This window comes from Cryptomeria japonica, chromosome 11 (assembly GCF_030272615.1).
Source record: "Cryptomeria japonica chromosome 11, Sugi_1.0, whole genome shotgun sequence".
Lineage (NCBI taxonomy): Eukaryota > Viridiplantae > Streptophyta > Pinopsida > Cupressales > Cupressaceae > Cryptomeria > Cryptomeria japonica.
The window spans coordinates 617,163,868-617,191,123 of NC_081415.1; positions in this window are offsets into that span (position 1 = coordinate 617,163,868).

The window sequence follows — 27,256 nt, forward strand, 5'->3', positions numbered from 1 at the left end:
AAAGAAATCAACAAACGTAAGAGGGAGGACCCTAACCAAACAATAGAAGAACCCAAAAATACACGAGATACCAAAGAAAAAATAATTGTACATCTTCTTCATCACTATCATCCTCCATATGGGCTCCTTCTCTAGCTTCCTTGCTTGAAACCCTTGACTAGATCCTACCACTCCCATCACTCCTCATGTTTAAAATTTTTTATAGGTGTCCACTTGTGTAACTTTCCTAAGAAAAAATTACTCAATTGGAAACCTAAATGTTTTTCAAATGAGGAGTGATGATAGGTGAAGCAATCACCAGTGAGGAGGGACCTCATAGAGATCAATCTAGACTAGTCAGCAAGAGTAAACACGAAAAAAAGACAAAGATATGATGGAGGCAATCCTAAACAGATTATTTTATTGCATGAAAATTTATTACATACTGTGTGCGGGAAAAGTGGGTCAATGAAACTTAAAATGTGAAAAATACGTTCAAAGGGACTTGTCCACAAACCCATAGGACTTCTTGGTGCAAGTTATGGAGTCATGAAGAATGACTCAACTTCCCAAGGTAGGTTCCATGGTTCTCTATCTCACCAGGTCCCTCAAACCAATGCGTTTGCTCTCATATCACTGAGCAAAGTGACTTAGGGATGACGAATGCAAGAACGAGAGATGCTTTAGATTAATTTTAACATGAAATGCATCCTATTTATGCATGATTCTATGAATGAATTAAACTAGATTATAAGATGACAAGGTTAGTAGCAATACTATCCTAACATGCTATACTAGTTGATAATTTAAGCTAATGATAATAGAAATATTCTAAAATGTTTATTAGATTAATTCCTATTTAAAAAGAGAGGCTAAATGTATTGATAAATTTGAGCATAAATGAAATACTAAAAGCTTGGATGATCTTTGAAATGGAGGAATGAGAGCTCTATTTATAGTGAAAATAGGGCAATAGAAGGTCAGGATTGAAGGAGTTAATCAAGGGTTAGGATTGAAAGTTATCAATCCATGTTTACAATTCTCAACATAAGACTACTTGAGAGGAGAGGTAAGAAGCATTAAATGCTTGATAAGACCTCATGGTTACCTTAGGAGGTAAGGGTTAAGGTTAGGTTAGGGTTATCCAATGGATAAAGCTTTTACCCAAAGGATAAACTCTTGTGCAAAGGTTAAAGGGATAACCATGGTCAAAGCAATGAATGCTTGATGAGACCCCTGGGTGAGATGAGGGTTAAGTTAGGCAAAAAGTCTCTAACCATGCCACTAAGGGTTAGTTAACCATTAATGGTTTGAAGACTTTGGAGACAAATTTGTAAGAGTCCTCCAAAATTTGGGGGTATTCAACAAGTTAGCTTGTTGAAGGCATAAAGGCTTTAATGCCTTTTGAAGACTTTACTCCAAATTTGAGAAGTGACCTCCTCAAATTTAGGGAAAAGGGATAATGGATGGGTTTAGGTTAATTGATTAGGATTAGATGGATTCTAGAAGAAATTAGGAATAGGGTTAGGATGCAAGTGGGAGATGTAGGAAAATGCAAGTGGATGAGGGATAATAGGATTAATTAAAATAAATTGCTTTATTTCAATCTGGTTGCAAATTGGGGATTTAAATAAATTAGATTTATTTAATTGGGGTAAACTATTTAATTAAATGTAAATTTAATTAAAAAGTAGGGAGAAGGGATTTAATTAAATAAAATGATTTATTCAATTAAATGATGTAAAGGGCTTAAGTGAATTTAAATAAATAAATTGAATAATTTATTTAATTAAATAGAGGAATGTGGGTGATTTAATTAAATTAGATTTAACTAAATAGAGGAATGTGGGTGATTTAATTAAATTAGATTTAACTAAATAGAGGAATGAGAATAAAATGAACATTAAATATTCATTTAGGAATATGGTCATTTTTATACGTCTACATTTTGCCCCTCTTTGAAGTGACGTGTGTGCAATGTTGATTCAAAGAAAATGATGTGCCGTCATGATTTGTTTATGATCAGTGTGATGTCATGTCGAAATGTTCATGTCATACCCCAGATTTGATAAATGATGTTGATAATGCCCCCTCGGGAGATGAATCAAAATTTTGAAAATTTGATTTGATTTGATAATTTTGGTTGCATTGTAAATTTTTGTCTATGTTGAATGCAATAAATTGATTCATCTTCCGATAATGATGTTTGTGAGGGTTAGAAATGAGACCACAAGAAATTTGCGTGCTCCTCCAAGCAACCCTAATTTTCATTTTACCCTATAAAAAGGTAAAAGTGATTTATTTTGTCTCATTTGTGCTTGTTGACTTTGGAGAAAGTGACACTTGATTCATCCTATTTGACCCCTTTTGGATTTTGATTTTGTCATTTTTGATCATGTTTTTGAATTTTGTCATGCGAATTTAACAGTTTAGCGCGTCAGGGTTAAACCGTACGTAGAGATTAACGAAGTAGGTTAGCATCCGGGTAGATTAGGATAGCATGTCGGTAGGTTAAATTAGCGCAGAAAGATATGTTAGCGCGTCGGGAGCACAGGGTAGCGCATAGGAGAGACCTAGTACATAGGGTTAGCCAGGGTTTGTAGGGGTAGTGTAGGATAGCGCATAGGTATACCCTAGTGCATAGGGTTAGGTTTGCAGCGTAGGGCCAGGATAAGATAGTGCATAGGAGTCTACAGTGCTTAGGGTAGTTTAGGTGATGCATAAATAGGATAGGGTAGCGCATAGGTTCTGGCTAGCGCATAGGGTGAATGGTGTAGCGCGTTGAGAGGATAGGGTAGTGCATAACCAACAGTTTAGCACATAGATAGATTGTTTAGCGCATGAGGGAAAAATTTTGGTAAAGTAGGATTTTGGATGAAGAAAGATAGGTAAGTTTTTGCCAGTTTTGTCGGGATGGGTGAGAATTGTCAGTTTGCATGTCTGCTATCAGTGTTTTGATAAGTTGTCCAATATGAGTTTTGATATAACTTGATTTGATTTGCATTGTTTCAAGTTGATATTGATCTGATGTTGATACGATGTGGTTTTTGATATGGATGTTTTGATATGAACTTGATTTGATTTGTATTGTTTCAAGTTGATATATATGTGGAGCTTGAGTTGTTTTACAAGATGATATGGTTGTGGAACTTGAGTTGTTTTACAAGTTGATATGAATGTGAAAATTGAGTTGTTTTACAAGTCGATTTGATTGTGAAACTTGAGTTGTGTTACAAGTTGATGTAATTGTGGAACTTGAGTTGTGTTACAAGCTGATATGAATGTGAAACTTGAGTTGTTTTACAAGTCGATTTGATTGTGAAAATTGAGTTGTGTTACAAGTTGATGTAATTGTGGAACTTGAGTTGTGTTACAAGCTTATATGAATGTGATATAGAAATGGATTTGATATGATGTGGAACTTGATTAGATTTTCAATGGTTTAAGTTGGTCTGAATTTGATTTGATGAGAATTGATTTGATGAGGAAACTGATATTGGACTTATTTTGTTCGTGACAGGAGCACATTGGAGTTGTTCAGTCACAAGAGAGATTTCTGAGACCATGGTCATTGATACCACGATTGACACGGGCTCACAGGGATATCATTGAGAGGTGTGGCCTATCCTCTTTGTTAGAGATGTCTCAGTTTATCATTAACTAGGGTTTGTTGACAACGTTGGCCGAGAGGTGGCATAGTGACACCAACACCTTCTATTTGGCAACATGTGAGATCACACTGACACCTGAGGATTGCTACCAGATTCTGCAGATTCCTGTAGTAGGTGCACTTTTTCCTTATGAGCAGATGGAGGAGGGTGGGACAGAGGCTCTTCGTCGGATTCTTCAGGATGATATAGTTTGTGGATATGAGATCCCCTAGCAAGAGTTCATAGATTTGGATTACGCTCCTCTACCATCAGTGGTTTCTTATGTGTCGACCGTAGGTCGAAGGGACTGGCAATAGGATGGGGGTTGGTCCTGGAGGACATGGTGACACAGGGTCATTGATTTGCATGGGGGTCGACTATGCTGGCCCACTTATATAGGGATCTGTATCAGGTGGTGTACTTGGGTTATAGCATTCTATCAGCTGGAGTTACACTATTACAGGTATGGGCATGGGAGCATATTCCCATAGCTAGGCCACTTGCAGATAGTGATAGGCCTACTGGGTGTGCGTATGCATATGGATATAGAGGGATAGTTGTCCAGTGTAAGCTGGGCAAACTAGAGCATTGGAGGAGATTTTTGGATGATATTGATACGGTCGTTTGGCGACTGTACATGGAGTGCGAGGTATGGGCAGAGGATGGTATGGAGATGCCCTATGTATATATGTCCCAATTTTTGATAGGATGGATGCCCTTTGTTATCGAGAGATTCTTGGATAGCTGGGTGTTGCGGCAGTATGGTCGTCAGCAGGGAGTTCCACAGGGAGCATGCTTGTATGCTCGACAGAGACAGGATATACCAGAGTGGGGACCCACTATTGATAGCACGGTGGTAGTTGAGGAGTTCTTTCAGTTAGCTGACTAGATAGGGACTATGCCTATGGGGTAGTAGATGCAGGGATGACAGAGGAGTTCACCACATTGTTTGTGGCACATGTTGTTGCCAAGATATCCGATCTAGCAGAGATGATTCCTGCTTTTGACGATGATGAGGATGATGAGTAGCTCGAGAGGCTAGGGAGACAAAGAGAGGATGGAGAGGAGTTGGATGTGGGAGGTGGGATGGTGGAGGGATGATGGTGGAGATGGTAGAGGAGGTGGTCGAGGTCGGTGAGGGGATAGAGGGAAGAGAGGAGATCAGGCTAGGAGAGGAGATCGAGGTGGAGATCGGGGTGGAGATGGGGGTGATAGAAGGGTTCAGGGTGGAGATGGTGGTGACAAAGGGGTTTGGATGGAGAGAGTAGTGCGGTGAGCGGTGGTGGATAGAGGGAGAGGAGGTTTGGCTATTGGAGTTGGGGGTAAGGAGGGAGTAGGAGAGGTGATAGTAGTGATGGGAGGGACTGACGAGTTTAGACAATTAGCTCAGAGGAGGAGAGCTAATGTGTTACCTCCACTAGCACCGAGGACAGGGAGAAGGATAGGGGTACCACTTTACAGGTACCCATCCAGATGCGGATTCTGACGCACCGGGAGGATGCACAGATTAGGTTGTTGTAGTTATCAGTGCAGCACCTATAGACATAGCTACTGGCACATCAGCGGCAGATTATATAGCTTACCACAGAGCAAGATACAATTTTGGAGTGGTTGGGTCAAGCTAAGGCTTGAGCAGAGGCTTTGGAGAGAGCATCAGCGAGTGGCCTGATGAGAGACACTTTGAGAGAGTTGGCTTTGAGAGCCAAGGAGGCAGAGTACTATAGGAGGCATTATGAGGATGCGGTGCCCAGGGAGCACCGAGTGCAGAGTTTTACATCGTTGAGATCGCGTCGATCCCGAGAGACTTGGTCGAGGACAAAGAGTAGAGGCGTGATAGGGCCTCCTAGATAGGATCCACATGAAGATCTAGGTGCTGGGACATCTATAGCGAGACCGTCCCCTTCAGGAGATAGTCATACCTAAGGCATGTTGTCTCCATTGTATTTTGATCATTTTGTTGTATTGGCACAGACATGACACATTTTGTGCATTGATCATTTTTGAGATATATATGACACCATTTTCCTTGATCCTCATGTGATCTATTATGGATGATGCTTTTGATATGATTTTGATTATTCTATGATGATTATGCAATGCTTAGATATATGTGTGTTGAGAGTTGATGAATATGATGTGTTAATGCATGATGTTTATGAGATGTATGATAATGATATGCTGTGAGATGTATCTTGAAAATGAGATGTATGATATGATATGTTGTGAGATGTAACTTAAAATTGAGATGTATGATATTATATGTTGTGAGATGTATCTTGAAAATGAGATGAATGATATGATATGCTATGATACTAATGCGAGATTAAAATGATATGCAACTAATTATAAAATGATATGCAACTAAATTTAGCATTCTCATTTTGCGTTTGTCATCCCTGTATAGTCACATTTTTTGCTTTCATTGTAGGTATCATCATTGAGCATTGATTTGTTTAGGATATGTTAAAAATTTATATAAGCATAATGGTATAATTGAACCATAATGACCTGAGAAAAATCTACATGATTTTTTTTAATTTTGCAAGATAGCACAAGCGTCAAGGTATAATTGAACCAGGATGACCTGAGTGCAGATTGTGTATAAACAGACAAGATTAAACCATTTTGTATGCGCAATGTGGGATCATGTCTTTAGTGATATACTTTGAATCACGTCTCAGGACAAGTATTTACACAGTACAACTGATCGCCTCATAGATAGAAAACTAAAAAAATTGGAGTCCCCCTAACTTTCTCTAGCTTGATGCATTGTTGAGAAAATATAGAGGATCCAATAGTTCAAGAAAGTTCAAGTGCAAAAAATGTCAAAACTTTATGCAAGATGCAATCATTTGATACTTTAGAAAATCATCCATCATGTGTTGTGAATCTTTTTAAGTGATCAATGTTTTGTTTTGTGATTGTTGAGTTGTTTGTTGGATATGATGGTCTGAGTTTGCTACAAGTTTTGATGCCTTGAATTTCTTGCAAGTTCTGATCAATTCTGCCCCTAGTTGAGTTTTCCTCTTAATGTGGATATGTACAGTGATTACCAAGCCCTGATGAGATGCGGTGAAAGAATATGTGGATAAACTAGGATAGTGACTATGCTAAGTATGTCCTGGATAATACGATAAAAAAAAATGTCGGGCAATGGCCGATAATGCTTGACTGTGGATATAACGGCTTGGTAGTAAAAGATAGATAGAGGAGTTGTCCTCTCACAATAGCGCTTGTTGCAAGGTTTTCACCAGTTGCTTTTATTGTACCCTATTTCTATTTGCTTTTTTTCTTGATTTTTGATTTTTTGATTTTTTTTTATATTTTCAACTTTTCCGTGCATTAGACTGCTTAGGTGTAGTATCTCTTCAGATGGATGTTGTTAGTTGGTTCGTCGAGCACATCTCCTTCTAAATTTGTTAGCTGATAAGCACCCGATCCATAAGATAATATGATGACATAGGGACCTAACCAGTTAGGTTCAAATTTGCCTTTCTTTTCTCGATCTTGTTGATTTCTAGGATTTTCCTTGAGTACTAGGTCACCAATTTTAAAAATTCTGGGAATGACCTTGTGGTTGTAGCTTTTGCATATGCATTTCTAATATGCTTGTAGGTGAGTGTAGGCACGTTGGCAACTTTCATCTACAAGTTCTAGCTCTTGTAGTTGGTTGACTCGATACTCTTCATCTAGAATTAGGCCTTTCAAATAGACTCTGAGAGATGGAATTTCTACCTCCAATGGTAAAATTGCTTCTGATCCGTATACCAATGAATATGGTGTAGCTCCCATAGGTGTGCAGATGCTAGTTTTGTATGCCCAAAGTGCTGGATTGAGTTGTACATGCCAATTTTTGCCTGCATCATTCACTATTTTTTTTAGGATTTTCAATATTGTTTTGTTGGATGCTTCTGCATGACCATTCCCTTGTGGGTACTAAGGTGTAGAGAAACGATGTTGGATTTTGAATTTTTCACATAGTTCTCACACATCTTGGTTCTTGAAAGGTCATCCATTATCTGTGATGGTGGAACTTGGAATGCCATATCTGCAGATCAGATAATTGAGGATAAAAGAGGCGATTTGTTTCCCAGTCACTGTGGTCATGGGGACCGCTTCAATCCACTTGGTAAAGTATTCTGTTGCAGTTATAATGAACTTGTGTGCATTTGAAGATGAAGGATGAATTTTGCAAACTAAGTCCAGTCCCCACTGGCAAAAGGGCCAGGATGTTGTGAATGGTTGCAGTTCCTGTGTTGGTGCATGTATAAGATTGCCATGGATTTGGCATTTAGGAAACTTCTTTGCAAAATGATAAGTCTTTTTCCATTGTTGGCCAATAATATCCCATTCTCATAATCTTTTTAGCAAGAGTAGGACCACTCGAATGTGTGCCACAGATACTTTCATGAAGCTCTTGTAAAGTGGAGTTAGATTCATTACGATCAAGCCAACGAAGAAGACTACCATCTAGACCTCGATGGTACAAGGTATCAGCAGTGAGAGTATAACGGGTGGCTTGCCGGATAAAGTTGCGTTTTTGGTTTCGGGATAGGTCAATGGGTAGGATATTGCTTTTAAGATAGTCGTATATGGGTCCTTATAAAGGAGAGTCAAAACTAGTCAAGGCATAGATAACATGGGAATCAGAATGGTCATAGGCTAGGGAGACCAGTTGCTCTACTAGAAACTTATAATGACTTTGTTGCTCTGGAATCTATAGTAGTGAAGCGATAGTAACCATTGCATCGGCTGCTCGATTGTCTAACCTTGGTATTTTGTCAAAGGTGATGTGTACAAAATATTGTTTAAAATCATCCACCATTCACTTGTATGATAGCAGCTTGTCGTCCTTCGTCTGATAGTCATTGTTGATTTGATTGATGACTAGTTGTGAATCTCCATAGACTTTTAATTCTGTGATTCTCCGTTCCATAGCCATTTTGATGCCTAGAACCAGTGCCTCATATTCAGCCACGTTATTTGTGCATGGAAACATAAGCCTATATGATCTTGGTATGGTGTGCCCTTCAGAAGTGATGAACAAAATGCTAGCACCTGAGCCATGTTGAGTATATGATCCATCAAAGTATAGGGTCCATTGTTTGGTGTAAATAGAAAGAACATCCTTGTCCGAAAATTCGATCTCCATTGGTTATTTTCTAGGTAACGGTGCTTCTGCTAGTTGATCTACAATTGCTTGTCCCTTGATAGCTTGTCGCTCTACGTAGTGGATATCAAATTCATTGAGAATCATGACCTATTTAGCCAATCTACCTGTAAGAGCTACATTGTTGAGTAAATATTTGAGAGGATCAATTTTTTCTATGAGCTTGATTGTATGTGCTACCATGTAGTGTCAGAACTTTTGAGAAGCGAATGCCACTGTTAGGCAAGCCTCTTCAATGAATGTATAGTTGAGTTCATATATGTTTAATGTCCTGCTGATGTAATATATAGCTCGTTCCTTGCCTTGTTGATCTTCATGTGCTAATAATACCCCCAGTGACATATTTATTGTTGAGATGTAGAGAATGAGTGGTTTCCCTGCTATCAGTGGTACTAGAACTGGTGGATTCATTAGATATTGCTTGATTTGATAAAATGATTCTGCACATTTGGCTTCCCATCTGAATGGTACATTTTTATGTAGCAAATAATTGAATGGTAGACTTTTATTTGCTAGTTAAGCGATGAATCTCCTGATTGATTGGAGCCATCCTTGTAGAGATCTGAGTTGGCTGATGTTCTTTGGTGGTGGCATCTCCATTATGGCTTGTACCTTTGTTGGATCCACTTTAATACCCTTAGCTGAAACTATGTAGCCTAGTAACTTGCCTGATGTAACCCCAAAGACACACTTCTTAGGGTTGATCCTGACTTGGAATTTCTCCAATCTATCAAAAATCTTCTCTAAAATGCTTAGATGTTATGCCCGGGTAAATGATTTAGGTAATAAATCATCCACATAGTCCTCGATGAAGGTATGCATCATGTCATGAAAGATTGTTGTCATCGCTCGTTGATAAGTTGACCCAGCATTCTTTAAGCCAAAAGGCATGACATTCCAACAGTACGTTCCCCAAGGACAGGTAAACATTGTTCTATCTTGATCCTCTGGGGCTATCTTGATTTGATTATAGCCTGAAAAACTGTCCATTAGTGATAGCATTGCATGGCCTGCTATGAGGTCTACAATTATGTTGATACTGGGCAAAGGAAAGTCATCCTTTGGACAGGCTTTATTGACATCTCTAAAATCAATGCATATTCTGATACTGCCATCTGGTTTTGATATTGGTACGATGTTGGAAATCCATTCAGCATAGTCGATAGGTCGAATAAATCGGACGTCTAATAGTTTCTTTAGCTCAGCTTTTACCATGAGTTCCACATGTAGATTCATCTTTCGCAGTTTTAGCTTGACTGGCTTAGCTCATAGAGTAATGGACAAATGATGCATGATTAATTGTGGATCAATTCCGGGCATATCTGCATATGACCAAGCAAAGTTGATTTTCTTTTCTTTAAAAAAATTGATAAACTCTGATCTTTCTTCCTCTGTCAAAGATACTGCAAGGTATATATTTTTTGTTGCTTCTGTAGTACCAATGTTGATTGATTGAGTGGGATCAATCAATATGGGTGATCACTCATGATAATGCTCACGAAGAGTGTCAAGTCTCCCATCTTTAGGTGCCTTAAAAAGGTTTCCACCCTCAGATGCATTCTTTATTTTTACTTTTTAGTGATCTATTGCTGCCATGGACTGGTTTTTAGCAGTAGATTCTTTATGTTGTTCATTTTTGCGACTGAGAGACTTGGCACTCCCTTGATTGCAAATGTCGTTACTTTGTTCACTGGTAGAGTCTGTTTCTGGGTTAATGATACACAAGTAATAGATAATGGATTCATCCGTTGGGAAAATTGGTATGTCATGAGTTTCAAGTTCGTCCCAGTCTATGAGGTCAAAAAAGACAAGTGGTAAGGAGTCATTAGGTGGATCAAGTTCAGTTGTTGTAAGTGTCAGGATGGAGGTATCATCGTGGTTGGTCGGGGTGTTAAAGAAGTTAAGGATTTTGTTGAGGTCTTCGATGGTATCATCTTCTATGTAGACTTGCTCATAATGTCGTTGCTTGTTTTCTTTGGCGTCATAGATATTTTGTGGACCAAATTCAAGTGGTCTAGATTTTGTGCCATGTTCTTCTTGAGAGATGGGTGTATGACTGTCATTTGCACCAATATCTTCAGTAACATTAGAACAGCTGCCCTATTCATATTCATTGGAATCAGTCTTAGAGGTATTATCCTAGATTCTGGCAGTGTTGTGGACTAGTATGTTGTAGGGTGAGAACAGGTCTTTGATGATTGATACAAGTTTGATAGTTTTCTTTGATTCTGTGTCAGATCCTGCTTCCACTCTTTGCATTTGTTCATATGATGTCTCTCCTCGAGGAGGAAAGATGTTACTAGGAGGTGATTCCTCTTTGTCGGATGTTGGTTCTTGAATATGATGTGCTTCTGCAGTAGATACTTCCTTCTTTTGTTTGATGGGCTTCTCTTGATGTTGCTTTCATTTGTGATATTCACATTCTTTGCATATTGTCTCTGCTGACTCAAATAGTGCCTCCTGCCAGGAGTCCTCCTTGTATTTCTTCTTTTCTTTCCACTAAGGTTTTTGGTATTTTCTTGGTGTCTTCCTTGGTGGTAGAATGTATTCATAGCCCAATCCTTTTTTGTCTTTACTGAATTGTGAAGGAGGATCTAATGGTTCTGTGACACCTTCCTGACGTTTACCAATAGGTCCTTTGCCATTGTATCCCATTTGTTGCATGATCAAGTAGCCTTTTCCATTAAGGTGTGTTGGTATAGCTACCTCCATAGTAGCTTCTTTGTCTTCTTCTTCATCCTTGTACAACCAACTAAGGATGTCTTTCTCCTCTGATTCATGTGCTAGAGTGCCTATTTGAATAAATTTGCCATCAAACTTGGTGATGGGTTGGGTTGCTTGATGTGTTTATGCTGTAGGTAATCCATGAGATTCAGGTGATGCTGGTAAGTTGGCCAAACACAAGGGTTCCAAAGAGTATTCTCCATGCCTTGTTCTTTGATTTTCATTTTCTGCTTGAAATCCATAGATAGTGCTTTAGACTTTTCTTGCTGAAGATCTGGTGCTGAGTAACTTTGTTTTTCTCTATTATGTGGAACCAAGTTGTCTTGGGCTTCCCCCATAGCATTACAATGTTGAAAAGGGTTATGATCTACTGATATAGAAATCTCCTACCCATTGTAGGGGAACTTAACACACTGATGATAAGTAGAAGGTACTGCTTGCATTTCATGTATCCAAGGTTGACCCAATAAGATATTGTATGTGAGGTCTATGTCTAAGACTTGGCACATAGTGTCCTTTTGTATTGGTCCTACCTGAATTGGAAACATTAATGTTCCTTTGGATGATCTCTCTTCATCATCATATGCTTTGATAGTGATCTTTTTGTGTGGATCAATAGATTGCTCAGAGAAGCCTAATGCACAGATAAGTTTTAAGGTACAAATATTGAGTCCAGCTCCTCCATCTATTAATACTCTTTTGACTCGATTCTTGTAGACCAAGACTTAAATGTGGAGTGGAGTGGAGTGTTGTGTGGATAGCTCAATGAGATATTATCATGCTCAGAAAAGGTGAGGTTATGAGGTCCTGTCATATGAGCTACCATGGCTTGGAATTTGTCAGCATCTAGATCTTGAGGTACATTTGTTTCCAATAGTGCTTGTTCCAAGATGTCTTTGTGTTTTGGTGAAAGTTTCAGCAACTCTAGTATAGATATTTGAGCAGGATTTTTGCGCAGTTGACTAACTTGATCATATTGAATTTTGGGTATGGTGTTTGTTGTTGACGTATGCCCCTTCAAGGCATATTTTTGAGCTCTGGTTGTTACGTTAACGGATTCATGTTCACGCTTGTCCTTGATTGTGATAACGTTGACTTGATTGTCCTCAACTGATATATGATTGATGGTGTTGTTGTATATATGATTGATACGAGCTCCACGTGTATCATTTGAGGTTGAAGCTCCATCCTTGTTGTAGTTTGGAAGAAGATTCTTAAAGGCTCCATGGTCACCATTTGTTTTGAGACCATCAAGTGCTAAATCACCTCTATCAATCATGTCTTGAACAATTTTTTTCAGTCTCATGCAATCATTTGTTTGATGACCTTTGTTGCAATGAAAATCACAAAAATGTGAGTCATTCCACCAGGGTGGTTTGATTTGTGGTTAAAAGTTGTTGATCCCTGGTAAGGAGATAATTTTGTTTTCCAGGAGTTCTCTGAATGCTAACTCTAGTGATTGCCCTAGTGGTGTGTAAATGCATTTTGGAAAGTTGTTTGCATTACCTCGTGAGTTTGGATTAGGTCCTCGATTGGTATTATTGCTTTGGGTATTGTTGGCATTATTTGAGTTGAGTTGATCTTGATTGGTATTCAGTGCATAAGTGTTTGTACCTTGGTTAGCACCTTTGGGACTCTTTGTAGTTTGAGGATTACCTAATAACGCTAGCATGTGTTGCTTGGATTTGGGATCATTTGATTCATTTCCTCCTTAATTTCCAGTGCTTTTGTTTCTGGTCCAGAATATGGATTTGTCTAAGTTGTTGTTGTTTTGGTTGTTATAATTGAATGAATTTGTTCCTTCTTTGAAGAATTTCAACGTTCCTTTCTTGACATATGCTTCTTCTACTTGGATGCCATTTTCAATCAATTTGGAAAAAGATGGTATGCATTTAAGTTTGAGTATGTAACTCATCTCACTATTCAAGTTGTCGATGAAAATTTCCATCTTTTCTTTTTCAGGCACATCTCGAGGATATCTCGAAACCATACGCCACCAAAGTTGAACGAATACCATGAATGTTTCATTTTTTTTTGTTTGGTGTTACAGACATCTAGCACAATGATAGCATGTTGAATGTTATAGGAATATTGAGTTATGAATTTGTTGACTAGTTCATCGAATGATCTGATAGGAGGTGTGATTTTGGATAACCATTCCATTGTTTGTCCTCCCAAGCTTCTTGGGAATAACCTCATCAAATAGATGTTATCATGGGTGAATTCAAGACTCATGGTACAAAATTCCCGAACATGATCAGGAGGATCACTTTTCCCATCATATTTGTCAAATTTGGGAATATCTGAGTTTGGAGAAAAAGGCACCATGTTTAATCGTCTATCAAAAGGATAAGGACAAATTTCAGTTAAGGAGTACCGTACTATTGTCCATTTTTGCATGGCTTGCATTTGTCTTTGTAACATTTGCATTTCTTGAGTGAGAGCAATCAAAGGTGCATTATTTTGTCGAGGGAAGAATTCTTCCCTTGTATTAGTTCTAAGCTGAAATGATGTGTGGAATGGTATGTTTTTCTCCGGGATGTTTTGCTTAGGGATATTTTGCTTGGGCAAGTTCTATTCTGGTAGATTTTTCTCATGTATGTTTTGTTCAGGGTCATGGGATTCTTCCTCTCTTTGTCATTCTTGATAATCATAATGTTGAGACCTTATTCTAAAAACGTCAGTATCAAAGTCTTCAGGAAGTTTAACTCCTTTGCTTGTGAGCATGAGCAGATATTTTTCTTTGTCGTTTTCCATGAGTCTTTCCACAAGCCTTTGAAATGAAGCGCTTTCTTGGCACTCTTGGAGGAGTTCCTCAGATATTTCGGTTTCCTCTAGATTTGGACACTCGAAAGGATTTGATAATCTTCGATTCATGCTGGACTCTGGTTGCATTTCACTTTGTTTGTTTCGTTGAGAGCGAGTAACAAGAGGCATCTAGTAGAAGCTTTTTGTGACAAAAGGAACGAACTCTTCTTTGATGTTTTGTTCAGGGGTTGGTGGTTCAAATCGCGATATGTTGTAAGTGATGCACTCTTCAGGGAAGAAATACGGATTGATCTTTCCTCCTTGATTTAGGCATTGACTGAATGCTGATTTTTTATAGAATACTCTACCCCTCAATGGTTCCTTGTCAAATTTGTTGGTTTTGTTTTGAAGATATAAGTGGATATGACGAAGGAATTTTCGATGAAATTTGAAGAGTTGGCAATTGATGTATAAAAATTTATTTCGTTTGGCAAGTTTTAAAGAACTGGGTTGTTGTTTCCTCAACTTAGTGTTATGATAAATACTCTTTCTTCTCACAATATGAGGATTAGTCATGCACAAGCGATCAATGGTTTCCTTTGATTTGTTTTGGATTTAGTTGGCTTGTTTTGGAAACTTTAAGTTTTACTTTATCAAATGAAGGTTTAGATGCCCCCTCACGACAAAGTGCATCAAATGATTGGAATATGAGCTTTCCCGATATGAAAACTCGATCTGACAACTTGGAGTTTTAAAACAAGTGTGTTTTTGGATAGAAATCCTTTTGTTTGAAAGACCTGTTTGATACTTGTGATGAGGTTTCTTGATTTTGATAGGAGAGATGTGTGTTATCTTGCAACTAGTTTTCAGATTCTTGACAACTTTGTTTTACGGAAAACTTGCTTTGAGAATAGGTTTTGATACTCGGTTTTGATTTTCTATTTGATGAAGTTCAGGCTGAGGAAGGAAAGTTTCCTAAATTGTTTTTAAATTTTTCAAAAATGGCTTTTGTTTTGCCCCTTGTTTTCCTAGTTTTCACCATGTGCTAAGACAGAGATGCAATGCGCTATAGAAAGTCCTCAACGCACTAGAGAAAGGACTCTACGTGCTAAGTTACCCCCTGTGACGCGCTAACTAGTTTGTTTTGATTTTGTCTTGGTTCAAAAGGTTATGCGCTAATATGGGCCGCCAATGTGCTAACAGTTGATCTCTATGCGCTAAAGTTTGGTCTCCATGCGCTAAGTTGTTGCTTCAACGCACTAGACAGTTTTCAATAGGCGCTACTTTAAACTGCTAGTTTTGGATTTCTATGAAGCACTAACGTTCAGACTTAAAGCGCTAAGGTGAAGGTTGAATGCGCTAAAGGATGGTTTCCACGCGCTAAGAGGTTGCTCTTAAGCACTAAACTGCCCTGATAGTTTTGACTTGGTTGTTTTTTTGCAATTTTTGGAGCTTTTTTTTTAGTTTTTAGTGATGATAGATGATTTTCTGAAGTAAGAAATGAAGACACAGCACCAAAGAGACAACCATTTTTCTTAATCTAAATAATGAGTGTATGTTCTGCGAGGATGTGTTCAAATCCTCAATGTTTTGACAAGTTTGGATACAACACATGCACTTCAGTCAAACTCTTTATTCAAGGGTCATAAGCAATATCATAGCCCACTAATCTCGATACTCCGTCAGCTCAAACAGCCATGTCACCCCCTAGGGGGTGCCCATTTTTTTGCCTTTTTCTAGAAATTAACCCAAAGTGAATTGCTTCACAATTGAGTAGTTATCTTGGGAGATATATGGTGAGTGATCTTGGGGGCGGATTCTTCCCCACCCTTGCACTATGATATTACAAATGTCTGGATACTAACTCGGCTCAAATTTTCTATGCTAAAGTTCGTAATCAGACTTCCCGTTCAGCCGTTAGTGATAAACTCCCTCAGTAGGCTTCCCAACCTTTAGAACAAAGGCTTTGGGTATCTCAAGGATACTGGGGGAAGGCTAATCATTGTGTGCAACCATTGAAAAGGGTTTCATCACTTTCCATTTTTTATTATAGTGGGTTGGAACACTTGGCTTCAAAGTCATTCCCCACTTAGGTCATTCCCTTCACACCGGCCAAAGAATGGCTTTTAAGAGTTTTTCAACCCCTCGGGAAGGAAGGCTTGCTAAAGGTTTAAATGCAGTAACACTGAAAGCGTAAGAGTGGTCTGACTTTTTGATCACCCAGTTAAGGGGAGAGCATATACCCTCCACTTTTGAGACAAGGCAAACAAGTGTTCTTTTTAACTTTGCATTGCAATGATTTGTTAAGATCTATATGGAGATGTTGCTCCACAAAAACATGGTGTTTATTTTATCCCTTTAAAGCAATGATTTTCTGATCTAGAAAAGGACCCTGGTCAACAAAGCAACTTCGATGTTTGGTCAACAAAAGAAATCGATCAAAAGGGGAAGATCTTCCCTCTTTAGTTGTGACTGGGCTTGGACATGTGTGATTCTTTTTACTTTGCAAAAATTTGAAGTGGATCCTTTTATGCACCAAAGGATGGTGAAGTTATTTTTAAACACCTTTATTTGCAAAAATGAAAAATTGCCTTGTTCTTTTTAGAGCCCAAAGAGAAAATTTGTCTTCCTAGGAAAAGCAAGAAGGATTGTTTTTGTGGTTCTTTTTATAGCCCAAATAAGATGAGTTCAATTTTATCTAACAAGATTTAAAAAGACTCTAAATTATAACTAACTTAAATAAGTTAGTAAAAATTTAAACTATTTATAATTCTAAAAATAAAACTAAGCTCCTCCCTGCAAGAAAATGTCAGAAATCCTGCAAAATGCCGATTTAAAATAGTTAGAAAGATTTTTGTTCTTGTGGACTTCTATAAGTATAAGTTTTATCTCGGTTACAATTTAATTCTTGCTTTCTGTCTATGATACGCTACAGAAAGGACTGTATGCACTATAAGATAACTGGGATGTGCTATTGGACAGAACCGATGCACTGAACTATTTTCTAAATAAGTTGCTTTGTTATTTTCCGGCACCAAGAACTATAGGAAAAATGTTAATAAAGTTTATGTGCTAAGTGATGGTCTACACGCGCTAGGGAATGAGTCCCACATGCTAAACAGTGAGTCGGATGTGCTGGAATGTTTCCCAGATATGCTAAGGGATGTTCCCCACACGCCGATTCCTATTTCACATGTACCTGCAAAAGTGATTATATTTAAAAACTGATTTGATTAATGGGGTAGAGCCCCACTTGTGGGTGCCAGAAATGTGTGCGGGAAAAGCGGGTCAATGAAACTTAAAATGTGAAAAATATGTTCAAAGGGACTTGTCCACACACCCACAAGACTTCTTGGTGCAAGTTATGGAGTCATGAAGAATGACTCAACTTCCCAAAGTAGGTTCCATGGTTCTCTATCTCACAAGTTCCCTCAAGCCAATGCCTTTGCTCTCAGATCACTGAGAAGAGTGACTTAGGGATGACGAATGCTAGAACGAGGGATGCTTTAAATTAATTTTAACATGAAATGCATCCTATTTATGCATGATTCTATGAATAAATTAAAATAGATTATAAGATGACAAGGTTAGTAGCAATACTATCCTAACATGATATACTAGTTGATAATTTAAGCTAATGATAATAGAAATATTCTAAAATGTTTATTAGATTAATTCCTGTTTAAAAAGAGAGGCTAAATGTATTGATAAATTTGAGCATAAATGAGATACTAAAAGCTTGGATGATCTTTGAAATGGAGGAATGAGAGCTCTATTTATAGTGAAAATAGGGCAATGGAAGGTCAAGATTGAAGGAGTTAATCAAGGGTCAGGATTGAAAGTTATCAATCCATGTTTACAATTTTCACCAATGAAATGGTGACAATTCTCAACATAAGACTGCTTGAGAGGAGAGGTAAGAAGCATTAAATGCATGAGAAGACCTCATGGTTGCCTTAGGAGGTAAGGGTTAAGGTTAGGTTAGGGTTATCCAATGGATAAAGCTTTTACCCAAAGGATTAACTCTTGTGCAAAGGTTAAAGGGACAACCATGGTCAAAACAATGAATGCTTGATGAGACCCCTGGGTTAGATGAGGGTTAAGTTAGGCAAAAATTCTCTAACCATGCCACTAAGGGTTAGTTAACCATTAATGGTTTGAAGTCTTTGGGAACAAATTTGTAAGAGTCCTTCCAAATTTGGGGGTATTCAACAACTTAGCTTGTTGAAGGCATAAAGGCTTTAATTCCTTTTGAAGACTTTACTCCAAATTTGAGAAGTGACCTCATCAAATTTAGGGAAAAGGGATAATGGATGGGTTTAGGTTAATTGATTAGGATTAGATGGATTCTAGAAGAAATTAGGAATAGGGTTAGGATGCAAGTGGGAGATGTAGGAAAATGTAAGTGGATGAGGGATAATAGGATTAATTAAAATAAATTGCTTTATTTCAATTTGGTTGCAAATTGGGGATTTCAATAAATTAGATTTATTTAATTGGGGTAAACTATTTAATTAAATATAAATTTAATTAAAAAGTAGGGAGAAGGGATTTAATTAAATAAAATGATTTATTCAATTAAATTATGTAAAGGGCTTAAGTGAATTTAAATAAATAAATTGAATAATTTATTTAATTAAATAGAGGAATGTGGGTGATTTAATTAAATTAGATTTAACTAAATAGAGGAATGAGAATAAAATGAACATTAAATATTCATTTAGGAATATGGTCATTTTTATTCGTCTACACATACAACTGGTAACAACCAAGTTATAGTATACCGGGTCACAGGCCTGGAAGAACATATAGAATAGGTCACGATTGGGACCTTGAATCTTGAAATCTATCTTCTATGCACAATCCAGCTACTTGATTCTCTGATTGATTACTTCCTAATGCATAATTACAGTTATATATATCGATCCAAATGATCCAGTCGGCCTAAAAGGGATCAAAACCTGAAGAACGAGACCTAACGTGTAAAATAACAAGGTCAACTTCTACCAAGAGATTCCTCCAAAAAATCCAAAGGATGAAACGCAGATCACAAGAAAAGGTCAGCCACACACCAAGGAACATCAAAATCAATGCCCAAGGCTCCACAAGCTTCAAGATGGTTTCTAACAAATAATCAAAAATAGGTTCATGCAACTAGTAACAAGAATTGCCAATCGGTAACAGGAAACTAACAAGGAAACCGATTGCGATATCTTGTCGGAAAAATGATCCAAATACGGTGTGGTCTGGAAGCAAAAAATATAATCAATTCTTCAAGTATAATCCAACTCTACAGGATACGGGGAGCCAAAACTGGGACACATGGAAAGGAAAGCTAAAACTGCAAGCAGAAAGCAAAACAAAAAGGAAAATGTTTTTGGTTGATGCAAGATTTCTATGAACTGGGGACGCTCCTGCATCACACATCCAAGGTTATTGAAAAAGTGAACCTCTCACTTTACTAGGGTCAGAGGGAAAGCAAGGTGGTCTACCTCTTCCTGAGAAATCTAAGATGATTCTTCAACTAGTCTATCCTTCCACTTCACAAGATATTCCTTATACTAACTTCTCTGGGTACTACGCCCAATCCTACTGTCCAAAATCTCTTCAATCTGGTCTGGTTCCTTTCGGGGCAATTGTTTCTCCAAGTTTGCAACACTATTCTCACTGAATTCTAGTTCATGATACTCATGAAGATCTGTAATGTTAAACATAGGTGAAATACTTAAACTATTAGGTAACTCCACTTCTTATGCATTTCCAGAATTGAACTTCCTCAAAATCGTGCAAGATCCAAACTTTTTCATCTACAAATTATTATAAGTTCCAACCGAGAGTCTCTCTATTCTCACATATACCATCACTTCATCGCCAACTTCAAATTCCTTATGTCTCCTATTCTCATCTGCCTTCTCCTTATATTTTCTATTCATGTCTTCCAAATGCTGCTTAACTTGAATATGCAGTGTTACTATGTGATCTGCAAAGTCTTATGCTTTTGAACTTCTCCAGTCTTCACTGCTAATATCTTTCAATTTTGATATACCTTTAGGATGCACTCTGGTAACAATATCAAAGGTGTTCTTCCAATACTTCTATTCACTGAATTGAACTATATGTAAACTCTTCTTGTGCAAGGATCAAATCCCAACTTCCAGTTTTATCTCCCACTAAACATCTCAACAAGTTTCCCAAACTTTGGTTAACAACTTATGTCTGTCCATCATTCTATGGATGAAAAGTAGAACTGAACTTCAAATATGTCTTCATCTTCTTACAAAGTGTTCTCCAAAAATAGCCAACAAACTTAGTGTCTCTGTCTGAAACTATGCTCTTAGGTAATCCATGCAATCTCACCACTTTCTTGAAAAATAGGTCTGCTACATGCAATGGATTAATCGGTGTGGAAAGAAGCTGAAATATTTCTTGGATAATAAGGAGCAGGAGGTTGAAGTGAAGTTCATAGTAAAAAAATCTGATGCAGCGATTGCTTTGAAACTTGATGAATATAAGACATAGCTTCAATATGATTCTTTGGTCATGCATGCAACTATTGAGGATGAGGTTGTGCATAAAGGAAAGGACAAAACAACAGACTTGGATCCTATTTTGGATCCATCCAGTAATGATTCTAAGACTAGTGCCTTCCTTGATGTTTCTAGTGGAGCAGATATTGATGATGAGTTCACTAATGTACCTTCAGATGATGGTCATGGAGAAAGAAAAAATGACAATGTCTTCAAATGAGCTTTTGATGATCCCCTATCACATTTCATTTATGATAGCTTAGGTGGCTTTTTATGTATATGGTAAAAGCATGTCTTAACTAGATCACCAGAATCACATTTGTGCTTCATAGGTAGATCCAATGCAGTTCTAATAGGTCTTCTTACAAGGTATGAAATGAGTCATCTTCAAGAATATATCCACTACCACGAATATAGAATCATCCTCTCTCGATGTCTTAGGAAATCCAAGTATAGAACCCATGCTTATATCCCCCAAGATCTTACCGGTACGTTCAAAGGTTTATACAATCCCACATTCTGACTACAACCCTTTCCAACTTGAAAAAATCTACAACTCTGGACATATTTTTTAACATCCTTATGAATTTGGGGAAAAAAGTACTACTTACTCACCACTGCTACTGTTTTGTCAATGCCAAAATGTCTAGCTGGTCCTCCACTATGTTTCTCCTCTATAATGTTCTCCCTCATAGAACTCTTAGGTATGCACAACTGAACTCCTCTGAAAAACATCCCATCCTAAATGAATTAATCCAACCACTTTCTTCTATCTACCATAACCGGTTCTCTACATGCTTTCCAGGGTTATGAAAAATCTAGGTCATCATCATACAAGGTCTTCAAATCTTCAAATCTTAATACTCTCACTCTCATCTCTGTCAGCAAATTCCTTCTCCTACTCAACGCATCAACAACTTTGTTAGATTTCCTACTTCTATGCTTCAACACAAAGGTGTAACTCTGCAATAATTATACCCATCTCATATGTCTCTGATTCCACTTACTCTGACTATTCAAATACTACAAAGCTTGATGATCCGTATACAACACAAACTCCTTAGGCAACAAGTAATGTCTCCACTTCTTCAAGGCTTGAACTGTGACATAAAAATCCTGATCATACACTAAATATCTCCTCCAGGCATAATTCAATCTTACAGAAATAAGCTACTGCTCTCCCTTCCTGACTCAAGATTGCTCCTATTGTTGTTCCACTTGCATCACAATCCACGTGAAATACTTTATTGAAATCTAGTAAAGCTAACACAGGCTGCTCAATCTCTTTCTGCTTCAATAGTTCAAAAATTTTGTTTGCTCCAGTGGTCCACTTGAATTCCTTCCAATCTCCTCTCATGGTCTCAGTCATAGAGTTACAAATTGAACTGGAATTTTTTATGATCTTCAGGTAAAAACTAGCCAATCCATGAAATGATCTTATCTCTCCAATGTTTTTTGGTGTAGGCCATTCAACAATTGCTTGCACTTTCTCAGGGTCCATCTTTAAACCATCCTCAGATATCACAAATCCCAAATAGACTAACTCATCCTTTATGAAAGTACACTTCTTGATATTGTTCCGCAACTTCTCTTCTCTCAACCTTTGCAAAACTTGTCTTAATTGCAACAAATGCTCCTCTTTTGTCCAACTAAAAATCAGAATGTCATCCAAATACACAATAATAAACCTACCCAATAATTTCTTCAATACCTCATTCATCAGTCTCATGAAAGTACTTGGTGCATTAGTCAATTTAAAAGGAATCACCAACCATTCATATAATCCTTCATTTGTCTTAAATTTTGTCTTCCACTCATCACCTTTTATGATCCTGATCTGATGATATCCACTCTCTAAATCTATCTTTGTCAAGTATTTTGCTCCACTGAAACAGTCCATTATGTCATCCATCCTAGGCAAAGGAAAACTGATATTTCACTGTGATCTTGTTTATTGCTCTGGAATCAGTACACATCTCCACTCTCCATTCTTCATAGGTGTTAATACTACTGGTACTGCACAAGGGCTCAAACTCTCCCTAATCAAACTTTTCTTCAACATCTCCTGCACTTGACTATTCCGTTCTTCATTCTCTACCAGTGTCAACCGGTGTGCAACATTGTTAGGAAAACTAGCTTTGAGAACCAAGTCCATGCAATGACTAATACTTTTTATAGGTGGCAATCCATTAGGTACATTATCTGAAATGATGTCCTCATATTATGTTAGCAAATATTTTATCTCTTCCGGGTGTTCTCCTTCCAGTTCTGGTTTCTCAGTCTTCTTAGGAATTAAGGAAAAACACACATTCTCATGTCTCAGTCCATCTAGGAATTTCCTTCCATCTACCAAACTGATTCTAGCATTCATGCAGACTTCATTCCTTAAGGGTTCCTCCAAAGGTAACAAGGTTTGCTTCATCCCATTAGCCACAATAGTGTATGTATTCTTCCTCACATCATGTACTGCCAAGGTCTACCCAACAAAAGGTGACAAATATCCATAGGCATAATATCACACAAGACTTCATCATGATAATTCCCAATTTTCAATTTCACCAAACATTTTACTCTTACTAACAACTTATGTTCATCCTGAATCCATGATATCTGATAAGACTTAGGGTGTTTCAATCTCTCCAATTTCAACATATTCACCATTTCTTCTGAAACAAGATTATCTAAACTACCACTATCAATAAAAACTTTACAACACTTATTGGATACCTTACATCTGGTCTTGAACAGATTCTTCCTCTACAAGGTCTCTTCATCTCCTTTGGTATGAAACAAAGCTCTCCTCATCACCAATAGTTCTCTATTTTTCGATTTATTGTCTAATCCGGTGGGGTTTTCTTCCACCACTACTTTTCTTTTGGTAGTTTCTGTCTTCTTACACTTGAATGCATGATGTCCTTCTCCTCCACACTTAAAGTATGTTCTTCTAAATGTCCTCTTGTCTTGTCTTCCAAAATTGTCATTCCTCTAACCATCTGGTTCTCTCCTCCAGTAGAAATTTCTATCATCCTTCCAGTATAAATTACCTTCTTTGCTCACTTCCTTGTCCTTGCTCTGATATGTATTGGTTCCTCTTCTTCCAGTATATCCTCTTCCTCCTTGAAATCTTCCTCCGGTAAACCTTCCACCTTTGCCATTCTTCCTCTGCTCATGTCTTTTGTTTAACTTCTCTTCTGCCTTTAGGGCATACTGCTAAGCCTCTTCAACACTCTCTAATTTGATCAAATTGAGTTCGTCCTGTATAAATATTCACAATTCATTACAATATCTTTCAATTTGTTCAAATTCATCATTAACATGTCTGGATCTGATATTTAACTTGTTAAAATCTTCGGTGTACTCCTTCACACTAGATTCCTTGTCTATAATTATGCAACTTCCGGAAAAAATTCACTTGATAATCAGCTAGCATAAACTTCAATTTCAACTTAGCAATCATCTAATCCCATGTCTTAATCTTCTCTTTACCTCTTCTCTATCTATCAACTTGCGAATTCTCCCACCAAAGAGATGCATGACCTTTCAACCAGGTATAGGCATATTTCACCTTCCTCTCTTCTGCAGTATTTTCAAAATCAAAATACTTCTCCATCTGTAAGATCCAATCCATCAATTCATTTGAATAAAACTTCCCATCATATTCTAGTGGAGTAAAATGAGGTCTAGTATTTTCTCTACTCAAAACCCTCAAAAACCTTTCCTCATCCGAATCAACCGCCGGTAGGTTTGCTTGTTCTATCAAGACTTCTTCTCCTTCATCTTCACTTACATCTTCAATATGTCGGCCTCTTCTCTGGATTGTCTCCACGGCTTCTAACCGGGTTGCTATACCTCACAATATCTCCATCACAATAGGGTCTACATTCCCCACTCTCCACCTTTCTTAGCTCCTATTCGCACCATCATTCATGCTAGTCCTCCGCAACTGTAGGTTGGATCTTCAGTCTATGACCCTACAACAAAATTTCAGGAAACGCAACCTCTGAAATGAAACTTTTAGCTGATGCCACTTGAAGCACTTCACTAGTGAGGAGAGACCTCAAATAGATCAATCTGGACTAGTCAGCAAGAGTAAACACAATGGAAACACAAAACAATGATGGAGGCTATGCAGAATAGATTATTTTATTGCATAAAAATTGATTACATCCAACGAGTAACAACCAGGTTACAACATATCGGTTCATAGGCCTAGTAGAACATACAAAATAGGTCACAACCAGGACCTTGAATCTTGAGATCTATCTTCTATGTATAATCAGCTACTTGATTCTCTGATTGATTACTTCCTAGTGCACAATTACAATTATATATATATTGATCCAAAGGATCCAGTCAGCCCAAAAGGGATCAAAACCTGAAGAACAAGACCTAACGTGTAAAATAACAAGGTGGGCCTCTACCAAGAGATTCCTCTCGAAAATCCAAAAGATGAAATGTAGATCGTGGGAAAAGGTCAGGCACATGCCAAGGAAAATCAGAATCAATGCCCAAGGCTCTACAAGCTTCGGAAGGGGTTTTGGTAGATCACCAAAAATAGGTTCAGGCAACCAGTAACAAGAACTGCCAACCAATAATAGGAAAATGACAAGGAAACCGATAGCGATATCTTGCCAGAAAATGATCCAAATGTGATGTGGTCTGGAAGAAAGAAAGATGATCATGTCTTCAAGTAGAATCCAACTCCATAGGATCCGGTGAGCCAAAATCGAGACACGGAGAAAGGAAAGATGAAACTGCAAATAGTAAGCAAAATAGAAAGGAAAATGTTTTCGGTTGATGCAAGATTTCTATGAATCGGGGATGCTCTTGCATCAATAGGATAGGAGTCGGTCTAGTGTTTTAGGTAGGGAAGTTGGAGAAGGAGTCGATGGGGGGGATGATGGTGATGAAGCAGATGAAAATCTATTTCTACTTGTGGTATCTCGCATTTTTTAGGAACTTTCTCTATTTTGTCAAGGTCCTCCCTTAGGTTTGCTGCTTCCTTTCAAGGGTTCTATTTGGTTGTCTTTGGCTTTTGGGTGGATGGGTTTATTCATGTTAGGATTTGCTAAGGTTGTTTCTTTGCCTTAATGTGAGGTTATCCTTTGAGTAATTTTCCTAAGAATCAGTAGATCAATGTAGTAATATATATAATTTACATGTATGGTCATCATCTCTAAGGTGTCCACTTTTTAGTGATTTGAGATAGTGTTAATAGATCCTCATTTTGCATAAAGTGAGTAGTTGTTGTTGACCATCAATGAATACAAGTTTCATGTATGATCCTTCTCATTACTAAGGAATTTTCTTGAGAGATTTAAAATAGTATGGATAGATAATTATATTAATCTACAATGTATTAGGTATGGTCCACATCATTGGGGAATCCATTGATTACTTTGAAATAGTTTAATTTAATTCATGCAATAATGAAAACAAATTGAATGCATGTTCCTCATTATTAAGTATTCACTCATGTGATTAGATCCTTCACATAATTGTATATTAATATACACAAGTTTCATCTATGGTAATCATAACTAGGAAATCTATTTTCTCTTTTTGTATAGTAAAATTTGATATTTATAGTAACACACACAATGAGTATGTGAGGAGACCATCAATAAGGAATCAAATTTGACAAAATATATATGCATCATTATAAGAATAGTATATGTATCCAATCATCATATGTAATCAGGAAACTATCTTGTGTAATTTTACATATTATCTATAGATGCTCGCAATAAGGAGACAACTTGCATGTCTTAGAATCTTCATTAAAGAATTCATAGGTAATTTATTAAATATTAAAAAGATCCTTGGAACAATATACACAAGTTGCATGTAAGATCATTATATTAGGGAATCTTATAGTGTATTCATATAGGATAGGTTTTTGTATTCTTAGATGCTTATTTATGTCTCATATGTAAACGTTTTAGTTAAGCATGTCGTGGGAGGATCATATAATGATGATTTTATCCTTTATATAGGGTATGTGCAGGATCATGGTGTGCCAAAACAAGCCCTTAAGTGGCAATGAAATTTCAGAAAATCAGAGTTATGCAACTTGGCATGAAAATTTGAATAAGTTGTAAACATTATTTTTAAAATATGTAAGAAGAGATTATATAGAAAATTGAATGTAGTTTCTAAGCTACTAGTTGTTTTTTGGAAAAAAAATCCTATTTGATGAAAATTTCAAATTTCAATGCAGTGGTACTAAAATTTCAGGAAAAAAATAAGAAGTAGACGTATGTCTGAGCACCCTAATCACAATCAAATCATAATACTTTTTTATAATATTTATAATATAAGTATTAGACTCATGTCCGGATGTGACACATATTTTTTTTAAAAAATTTATCAAGTAAATAATTATTTATGAATTTTTTACTACAGCTTTTCAGAAATTCAGAAACTCCTACATCTGACCACCTTAACTTGGTCAAAAC